The following is a 10949-nucleotide window of genomic DNA, read 5'->3' as shown; positions in this document are numbered from 1 at the left end:
TGAATCTATTTTATTTAATAGTTTTATATTACTAACTGGATCGTTTCTTACTAATACCATCGTAGTTATTACAGAAATCAGTGGTTATTACAGAAATATTCTTGGAATGAATCAGGTAATAATCAAAATAGTTATCAAAGTATGACTTCAGTTCCATTGTTGTAATTTGCTATTGTCTAATGATTTGTTTATAAAAATACTATCGGTTATGCCAGCAGACGTGTTCAGCAGATTTGATTCCGTCATCGCTATTCATCGAATTAATATTTTTATTATTTATTTATTTATATAACATACTATCTTCCAAAATACAAATCTAAACGAATGCTGGTCGTTGTACAAACTTTCGCATTTATTATATTAGTAGGATATGTATGCATATTAAAAGTAGATGCCACATTATACGTTGTGAGGGAGCGATGCAGTCATAGATAAAATAAATACATAGTTATACATGTTTTTATATCTGCGAGTTATACAAATGTAACACAAGGTACAATGGCAGTATATTTCCTGTTCTGTTATCTATTGGTCTGACGTTTGTCCGGGTTTTATCGGACGATGTTTAATAAATCAGTAGGTACGTAGGTAGATGCTTCAATTACCAAAAGTAAAAAGTGCTAAGTACACATATTCGACCCAATTCAGGCTGGCGACTCACGACCGAATTGATATTTTCATTTGATATTGAAACCTTTATTTAGTACTAATATTGTCAATACCTAATAGATCGGTTTGTTTAGTAAAAATGCAATACGTATGGCTAAATCTAAATGTAGAAACGATATACAAAGCAATTTGAGACTATTCAGAATAAAAAATACCCAACTCAAGAAATAGCAACTGTATTAAAATAAGGTCAAAATTGCTTTGTGTGCGTGCATCTGCATTAAGTTCGTTAAGGTCGTTACATAGTCGTTTTTGAACAGCTGCCTGCCGATAAACGTGGCCATGCGCAGCTTATGTTCCCCGACACGCCACGTGACGTCACAATGGCATTGCGCCTGCGCTGTGTTCACACAACAGCTACCTTAGCTTACGCCATTCAATTCGAAATAACTCATGCAAAAAACGACCTTACGCCTAAAGCTATATGGATCTTAGTGTCCCCGACTATCGATATGGTTGATTCATTAATCAAGTTTATTGTGAAAATACCAGCGTCAATGTTTTGAGTCATGCAGTTGATGCAGTCATGGCTGTGCAAACAAATTAATTATATACTAATAGTAGAGGAAGCGATGGAAAATACCTTAAGCAGATACCACTTTTACTTTAATATTTAATAGACCATATAGTTGTGATCTGTCTGTTCTTACCTATAGGTTTAGAGATAAAAATACCTACCCTAAGACTTGGACTAACCTAGATTATATTCTGCTTGTGTACCAAATTTAATTGAAATCCTTACAGTAGATTTTGCGTGACTGATCATATTTAATTACCTATAATATATCCTATAGTCTCATTGTAGATTTTACTTAACTTTAATCAAATAGGTAACAATAAACTTTTCGTAATTTTTTTATGTCTCAATATTTGCAATGAACCTGCCTAGCTCGTAACAAAATGTATTGCAATTATTATTGGTCTTGCTAAATTCCCACGTGAACGAAACCGTTCTTATTATACATCCCTCCCCTATAGTCGGAACATTATAAATACCGTTCTATATTAGGGCTCGAGACTCCGAACCGAGGTAATAATACTGGCCGTTGGCATTTCTATGGGTTATTTTTACCTGTTCTTTATGGTGAATAAAAAAGAGCTGAGCATGGTACATAACCTTTCCTATATCGTTTTTCCACAACGGCTTTTAAGATTTTAGTGAGTTTTACTATTAATTATTATGAATTTTCATATTTATAGACTTTGATGACTACACTATACGGCGGACCCGCATATAATCAAAGTTTGTAAGGTCTATGATAAATAATTTGTTATCTATATATTATATTTATATGGGATATCTCGAAGCTCAAGTAACAAGCTTGTTAGCTATAAATAAACCAAAACTTAGTTCGTAGGCCTTGCGAAACATTGAGCATCTACTTAGTTACGCAGTAGTAGTATTCTATTTTTATTACTCAAAATCTGTTTAGTATCGCAGGTTGCCTAATTTGTCTGAACTTAATTCACACGGTCTCTATGACACCTCAATTAGCTTATCAATTATTTTTAAAACTACGGAATTTAATTTTATGCAGATGTGATACGTGAATAGAGAAACATAAATTCTATGGAACATATAATTAACTACATAAATAAGTATATTTCTATGAAACATGTTTAATGGAAGCTTACGCAGTACCTAAGTAATGAATAGGATGAATAGCTTATAATAAGTAATTATATAAATAGTAACTAAATTATGTTTTCGAACTAAAGAACATTTAGTTTATCAGTTCTCAGAATTGGTCGGCGTCAATATCCTCCTACAGCCCGCAGCTGCCCCCCCCCCCCCCCCCTTCAACCCCGCACTCTGGCAATGCGTCATAATGCTCAATCTCCTATTATCATGCGCAAATAAACTGCTAGAAAGTACCACGTTTATCTTCCCGAAATAACTGCTTGCGTCTTTGTCTAAAACACAACATCGGCATAGCTTGCCTTAGCTCGCCTTTTAATAATTTCTCAAAGCAAAAATTCGATTCCCTTCCGCGTATTGAAAATTATAATGCTGCGGCCAGACTGAGTACCTACATACATATAGGTATTCGCTTATTGACGAATTCGGGATATTTTTTTTTATTGATTGTAAGCATAAGCAAGCAGCAATGAAATGATTTCAAGATATTAGTTGGAATTTACATATTTAAAAAAAACATGACTTTTATTTTAGAAATCTATGATGATATGACAAGTTTAACACTGGCGTCAGATTTTATTCAAGTCGTCTAAACTTTTACAATTACCATCATTTAGTGATCTTATACATGCGTGAACTAAATAGTCAACTGTCTGCAGGTTTCCTCACGATGTTTTCCTTTACCAGAAGCAAGTGTTGGCCTGTTTAGTGTAGTAGGATTCGAACCAGGATAAAAACGTGAAACTGCATCTGTACATTACGTTTGTTTGAAGATATTATTTCACCAACTTTTATTTATTTTACTTCAGATGAACGCTGTAGTCTTCCAATGCTTTGAAAAACACCACGAATTCAACGTAAGTCGTAAGTAATGGGATCTGTACATAAAAAATAATGAATTACTTCAATGCTTTGTTTTTATAATATTAAAGTTTAACTTCCATAAAGTTTTCATCACAAAACTGATGATTTTCAGATACCTATAAATTTGATTCTAATGCGAATTTTGATAAAAGGAACCTAGGCTTTTATGGTGTCAATAGCATACTAAAAATCTTTGTGATTGTATTGGATATGATTTTGGAGTAAGTAGAAAAACGTTTCCTTTTTTTGGATGGGCGAATGTGAGGTATACCCACCCCTAAATTTACTTATCCAAAGTCCATGAAAATATGTTATTCTAAATTTCTAAAATTAATACTGGTAGGTAGTATTTGGATGGAAAATATTATTTCAATATTTCAGCCAGATTCTTTAGAACCTATAAATATTACTATTAATTTTATAATACACTTATTTTAAGCAATTTCAATATTAGTATACAAAATAATAACTATCGCTCACACAAACTACATATGCATTTTGTGTGTTCCTAGCCTTATGGTACCTAGATATAAAATTGGATATATTTTTAAAACCCAGTAGTATGAAACCTATTTAGATATATTGTGGTCACATATTTTCAAATTCAATTATGCCAAAGAAATAAAAAATAAAAATTCTAAATCAATGATTCCATCCGTGACATATTATTGATCGTGTTGTTTTCTTCGGATTCTTTCGGCGCAAGTCGGCTCACATGCCAGCGTCCTAATTTCCCCTCTGTACCCCTCCGTTCACCCGTGTTCGCCTTGTCGAGGTAGCCATTTTGAATTTGAAATGCGCAGCTTGGCCCCGAGCGGCGTACCCTATATATAGCCGCCATGACGTCAGCGCCCACAGAGATTTGTCATCATTCGTGCAGTGAAGACGTGAAAGTTGTGATGTGAAGTGCTGCGCAGTTCTACAAGTAGACTCTTGCCTGGTTGGATTCAGGTGTGTAATATTGTCTCGCAACAATATTTTCTGCTCAATCATTAACTATGGGCTACAGTACAAACGAAAAATCTGTTGTTGATTTTTGTGAAAGCAAAACTGAATCCCTTTCTAATTGGGTTCGCCAAGTTAAAAGTAAGTCGCTTAGTGCCAAGACCAAGAGAAAGCGCGATTTAAGAATAATCGCCATTTTGAGCAACTCTCTGTCACGCGCTGAGAGTGAACTTGTTACGAAACAAAGAGAACGTGCAAGAAGGTGGGCTCAAATGCAAGCTGATCTCGGATTGTGCAATAAGGAAGAGGAAATAGCCAAGCAGCATCGGGAAAAGGTTGATAATATATGGAAGAATGATCTCAGCGGTCTAGACAGCTTTTTCAAAGAATTAGACAATGTCAAACCAATGCTAGTAACATAAGATCTAAAAAATACTAGGTAATGTAAATCAATTGTATCTGTGATATACTATGTAGGATGTTTTTCTAAATTACAGTCCCATTGCGTTTCGCGTGGGTCTGCATCCGCCAGCCGCCATCTTGGCTGCCGCTGGGCGTGGACACCGCATAACTACGGATGGGTTTGTAACGGTATCCTTAATTTTATTTTAGTTAGTCAAATTATTTTGTGTAAATAAATGTTTCAATTTTTTCTAATACAGAGTTGATTAAATTGGAAGTCTATTGTTTATTCATATTGAATAAGAAAAATTGTATCATATGTTTAAGTATGAAAATAAAAACTGTTTAAAAAAGTTGTTGTGGTCTCTTTCTAATACTTTTTCATTTTAATTTAACTGTGATTTCACCACGCACAAATGTATTATTCCATGAGTCATCATCGCCGCGGCGAGTCACGTCGCTGCGTCGAGGTCGGACGTGGAGGTAGACACTGTACGGAGCGCCTCGTCTGCTGCGGTACGCACTACTGCTCAGAGCCGCGCCCTTTGTATACGAAGCGGAAAAATAGCTACTGTCGAGTCCCGGTTATCAGCCCACTAGGTAAAGGTTAGGCCCAAGAGTGAACATAATTATAGCCAGTTGATAACGGGCCCTGGGCCCTTTTTGGTGTAACCTTGTCTTTAGACCTCAGAAACTTCTGCCGTTGCTGCTAGTAACTACATCATAGAAGCGACTGTCTTCGATGGCCATAATGGTACCACAGCCGCCCACGGCGCGTCCGGATCGGGTGAAACGTTCCACTTCTGCGTAGCCAGTTGGTGGTATACATTTGCAAATAAGTTGACGTGTCTGGGTGAGTCATTTGTTATTCATAACAAAGAAACAATTGACAATCTCTTCTCTATCTTTTCAAAATAAAACTTGGTTTTGTTATTTATTGGGCGTAAAACCCTTTTGTTGTAACTAATGCCAGTAGGCAACTTGTTATTAACATTCCACCCAATCAGGCACTGTGTACCGCATTAATAGACGGAGGCAAGTGGAGATTGATCGGTAACTGGCTGACGAACAAACATAAAGCCCGCGACGCGCCGAGGTGACTTTCACTGCTAGGTAATCCAGGTCAATGATTATATTGTTCAAACTTGTACCACAATGAGAATGGAACCTATTTCTGTGATACCATAACGAGAAAAGTTGCTGCGTGGGCTGATTAATTCCTGGACACCATATATGATAGCATGAAATTTAATAGAAATGAAAATTATTAGGAAGAAACAAAATCAAATAAAAACTTGTATGGAATGTAGGAAATGAACAGAGGCATACATGGATAACTTAAGTATAAATGGTAAGTTGTGCTAAGGAACTGATTATAATCTGTTTTGAATTTTAAATAATAAATAGATTCGACGCTAGGGGTGTTTGATCATTAAGCCATCGAATGTTCAAAATCCGCTGGCGTGGAATTTGACCTAGCATATCGGATTCTATAGACGAACTTCGAAAAAATTTCCTAATTATTTGAAATTTAAAACAGACCAATAATTTAAACTGTACCGCTTGAGGTTTTAAAATAGTCGTATAATTAAAAAAAATGGACTTGCTACGTTAAGTAGGTGTGAGTAATTAAACTGACATGTGTGCAAACTTCACAGCTAACTGGAACGGAGCAGAGGCAGTCGTGAAGCCTTTCACGTGTCGAATGAATAACATTACAAGTTGGCCCTTCATGAAGGTTAACCGGCTCCAGTTGACTTTAGCGAGTGGACCACCAGCCCGCTCAAAGATAAGTCCTCTTCGGTCCAATAATGTCCTGTCGATTTAGGCTATAAAATTGAATTTCTCTAATACGTAATCAAGTGAAACCGGTATCGTGTGCACGAATTATTCGAGGCAGGTAAGTGGTGTTCACTTATCCAATGCTCACTGGATTAAAAAAAATATCTTATTAGATACATTACTTCGACGCTCTAGAGACGGAAACTTGACAAAAGTATATTTGATTAAAAAATCTGGATAATTAAAAAATAAGGATTAATACTTTCCTTGCAATTGGTAAAAAGTAAGGCAATAATATGCTTTTTTCTGAAAGGTATGCGTAGGGCCCGCTAACTGTTAGAAATTTATAATTTTCAGGTTATACCTAAGTTGAATAAGTAACCTATACATTTTGGAAACGTGGTGAAATCTCAGATTATCCCTTTGTCCTCGTTCACGAAGTCCAATACAAATCACGATCCTAATTTTTAAAATTATATAGGTGAACAAGGGGGAAATAAAAACTAAGCTAAATTGAATGAAATTCTCCTGACTGTGTAAAATTATTGAAGTCATTTGAATTTTTACAAAAACTGTTACATCTACCACACAATCTCGATTGCAAAAATATTTTATACAAACTGCGGGAATTCAAGAATTCAACTACGTGTGTAAGTAGAACTGATGGAACTAACAATTTGTTGTACAGAATGAAGTACCTACATTGTCCTACATTATAGATGCCGAGATGATGGTTTAAACTTGAGCAGTGTTTTTCTGTCGTATTTTGTCTCATTGGCAGACACCATAATTTCTGACTTGAAATATGAATCAAAGAAAGTCACGGATAGAGAAACAACTGGATGAGTCAGAATCTTTTGGATTTAAAAATGGAATAAAATGACACATTAGGTATAACAATTCATTTCATTCTAGTTTTGAGAACCTACTACACAAAATGAAATTCTTACGTACTTATTTCCAGGTATTTCTTACTAGCAGAATGGTGTCAGTCAACTTTTTTCTTGAGTTTGCAAATTCTGAAAATGGAAGTTTACTAAATTAAAAATAGTGTGTGCTGTGATACTAGTGCAAGTTTTGAATTTGTGGCAATGGTTTAAGTGTCTTAATCAAAGCATTGGATTTAAGTGTATCTTAATCTAATCTACCGATCAATGGTTGCTACTTGTATGGACTAGTAGCTAATGAAGTTACTTTTACAATCATGGCAGCTTGCTTACTGTTGTGTTAGTAATAACAATGTGAGATGAGTGTTGCATAAAATATTACAGTGAAAGACGCATTACCACAGCTGATTTTCGATGGATTAGTTAATGGACATATTACAGCTTTATGTCCAGGATATTAGCAAATGATAGTGGAGAATTTATAGACTTATGATCTCAAATACTTACCATGTCTTAACAAACTGGGTATGCTCATACAATTTGTTATTCACTATTAACTATTTGTAAACGGCTGCGTTTGCTAATAGATTTTGCAGCTGTTTTTTAATAGCTAATTTTTAAAACTTTAATTCTTTCTTCGCTTTTTGTTCAGCATATTTTACATAACTTGTAAATATATTTGTTTTACAGACCGCGTGCGCGGTCTTTTGGATAATTTTTATTGAGTTGTTGTTAGGCGCTGCTGCCCGACCTGATGGTAGACGCGAGCATTTGCATATCTGCATGTAACTTAAGAGTACTTAATATAGAAGAGAAGCTAAAATGCACAGTAAAACCACAATCACCTGCTTCCTAGGAAAATGATGGAATTAGATATTTTGGTGTCTAGAATCGCTATGGGTGCAAGTAATAAGTATATACCTACCTTACTTCAGTTTATCTGCATTTTTTATAATACCTATAGTATTTTGTCCCTAACTTCTGTTGTAGATTTTTTTCGTAACTTGTTTAGCTTAGGTGCACGTTATATATATCTACATGGTGTTATGATCTTCAGGAGTTCAAAGCTGCACCTGGTTTACATAATAATTTTATAAGTTGACTAATGTGAATCAAAAATTAGAATAACCGATAAGGAAAGATGGTGAATTTTGGTAAATTTTTTTTTGGTCTGGATAACTGGTAATTTTTTTTTTCTCTTATAATTTTGAGCTGACTGTTAGAAATATTGTCTAATCCCTTACATGACTTCAATTTTCGCGTCCTTTATCTTATTTAACTAGGTTTGCTGTACGCGTTGCTTTAGGGAATGCTTCAAAGAATTTTGCAGTGACTTGAGCTGTGTATGACGTGCATAACTTGCCTGAGCTCGGACTAAAGAGGAGAGCATGGTTTTTCCGGAGATATCGATCCAATAAACAATAATATACCAATGATCCGCTGTGGTGAGAACGCTGCCCTCAATAATTAATTTATTATGGTCGCATACAAATGTTCGCAAGTGGTTATTTTTTTTTTAAACCTTCAGTATATTTACACAATTATCGTAAAGCTAGCAACTTTTCTTGCATGGTTTCTAATTATTTGATGTTTTTATCAACTTTTAGATAAGTAGTAATTAAGCTAAGTTAGGTTAAGTAGGGCAAAATCTTTCTTTAGAATTTCAGACACCAGAAATAGTATTGCGGTGCCATTTTAAATTGTGTCAATGCAGGAAGCTATATGCATAAATAACATCATCCAACCAAACCCGTGGAGTAAATAACATTAAATCAGCTATAGAACTGATATGCTGTTTCCAACAGGTAACAAATAATTACCATAAAATAAAAATATCATACGTAGTTACTTCATTGTATAAATATTTAAAATTTGGATTGTTAGATGTAGGTCAATGCGATTTTTTTACCTCTAATTACAGTTTGCAATCTTACTTGCTACCTTCGTGTCTTGCGAGTTGATAGCAGCCCATCTTCACAGCCCACATCATAGACCGCACCTGTCGCTACAGTCTGTGCCACAAATCGCGCCTCTCTTTAGAGCCGGAATCACTGGACCGCGCCTGTCTTCACAGCCGGTGCCACAATACCATTGGACCGCGCCTGTCTTCACAGCCGGTGCCACAATATCATTGGACCGCGCCTGTCTTCACAGCTGGTGCCACAAACCGCGCCTCTTTTAGAGCCGGCATCATTGGACCGCGCCTCTCACAGAGCCGGTGCCATACGCCGAGCCTTTCACAGAACCGGCATGAAACGTCGCATGCAGCGCCTCGCGCCGTAGCAGAAGCAAAATTCTTCGCAGTTGGTACGTCATACGAAGCGTGCCTACGCATTTGGTACCACAGACCGCGCCTGTCTACACAGCCGGTATCAATTTATTCTGTTGTAATTAAACTTTTTATCTGTTGTAATTAAATCTGAAAATTAATGCTCTAGGTCAACCTCAAATTTCAGTTTGCTATAATATATGCTACCTTCGTGTCATGCTATTAGTAGCAGCTCATCAAAAACCGCGCCTGTCGTTACAGCGGTATCACTGAATCGCGCCTGCTGTTTTCACAGCCGGTGTCATAAACTGGCGCCTCTCTTTAAAGCCGGTATCATTGGACCGCGCCTCTCACAGAGCCGGTATTACGCGCCGTGCCTCTCACGAGTCTGCATCAAACGTCTTATGCAGCGCCTCGCACCGTAGCAGAAGAAACATTCTAGCAGTGGGTGCGTCACACCAAGCTAGTCTACGTAGTTGGTTCCGCAGACTGCTCCTGTCTACCGCCGGTATCAATTTATTCTATTGTAATTAAACTGTCTTAAATGTATATATACCTATGTAGGTCAATACGATATTTTTACCTAAAATTTCAGTTTGCCATTCATTTATGCGACCTTCGTGTTTTGCGGGATTAGTACCTGCAGGTCTTCATAGACCGTGCCTGTCATTACAGCCGGTATACTGGTCCGCACCAGTCTGCCGCAAGAGCCGGTGCCTCAAATCGCATCGCCATCAATCACAAAGCCGGATACAGGCGCTACGTCTCACACAGACCGGACATCAAACGCCGTGCCTGTCTTCACAGCCGGCGTCACACGCTGCGCCTCGCGCCATATCTGAAGGAAGATTCTCGCAGACGGTGCGTCAAACTGCCAGTCTACGCAGTTGGTTGGGCAGACCGCGCTTGCCTACATAGCTGGTATCAATTATATTGTAAATCAATTATATTTTAATCAACTCTCTAAAACTTAATGCTCTTAAATTTACCTACGTGGTCTAATGTGATTTGCTTTTACCTCAAATTTCAATGAGTACCTTCGTGTCTTGCAAGATTAGTAACGGCGCATCTTCACAGCCCACATCAAAAACCGCGCCTGTCGTTACAGACGGTATCACTGAACCGCACCTGTCCTCGCAGCCGGTGCCACAAACCGCGCCTCTAACAGAGCCGGTGCCATACGCCGCGCCTCTCACTGAATCGCGTAATCGATGACCCTTTCACAGAGCCGGCATCATATGCAGCGCCTCGCGGCGTAGCAGAAGGAAAATTCTCGCAGTCGCACACTGGTTCGAAAATCGTATATGGTGGACTTAGGGATCAAAGTGCAGCTATCACGCTGATTTTTTTTTTACATACTCCTTTTAACAATAGCTTTGACTTTTGTTAATAAGGTTTTTGCTAAAAAGTGCATTTTCATATTTAAAAAAAATACTGTTTATTTTTTTGTATGGAGAAAAAGTAATAATCATAAAAATCTTTGAAATGGTAA

The 10949-nt window shown here is 37.0% G+C and overlaps 1 long non-coding RNA gene across 1 annotated transcript; it reads left to right on the top strand.

The window, feature by feature from the left end:
* The first annotated feature begins 2698 nt into the window (after positions 1-2698).
* Positions 2699-10739, top strand: LOC128677242 (uncharacterized). Its single transcript, XR_008405511.1, has 5 exons — positions 2699-2713; positions 3118-4123; positions 4615-5870; positions 6178-10378; positions 10684-10739. It is a non-coding gene; the product is annotated as an uncharacterized LOC128677242 (long non-coding RNA).
* Positions 10740-10949: the final 210 nt, after the last annotated feature.

Source organism: Plodia interpunctella, chromosome 17, assembly GCF_027563975.2.
Source record: "Plodia interpunctella isolate USDA-ARS_2022_Savannah chromosome 17, ilPloInte3.2, whole genome shotgun sequence".
Taxonomy (NCBI): Eukaryota; Metazoa; Arthropoda; class Insecta; order Lepidoptera; family Pyralidae; genus Plodia; species Plodia interpunctella.
This window is presented reverse-complemented; position numbering and strand designations above follow the sequence as displayed.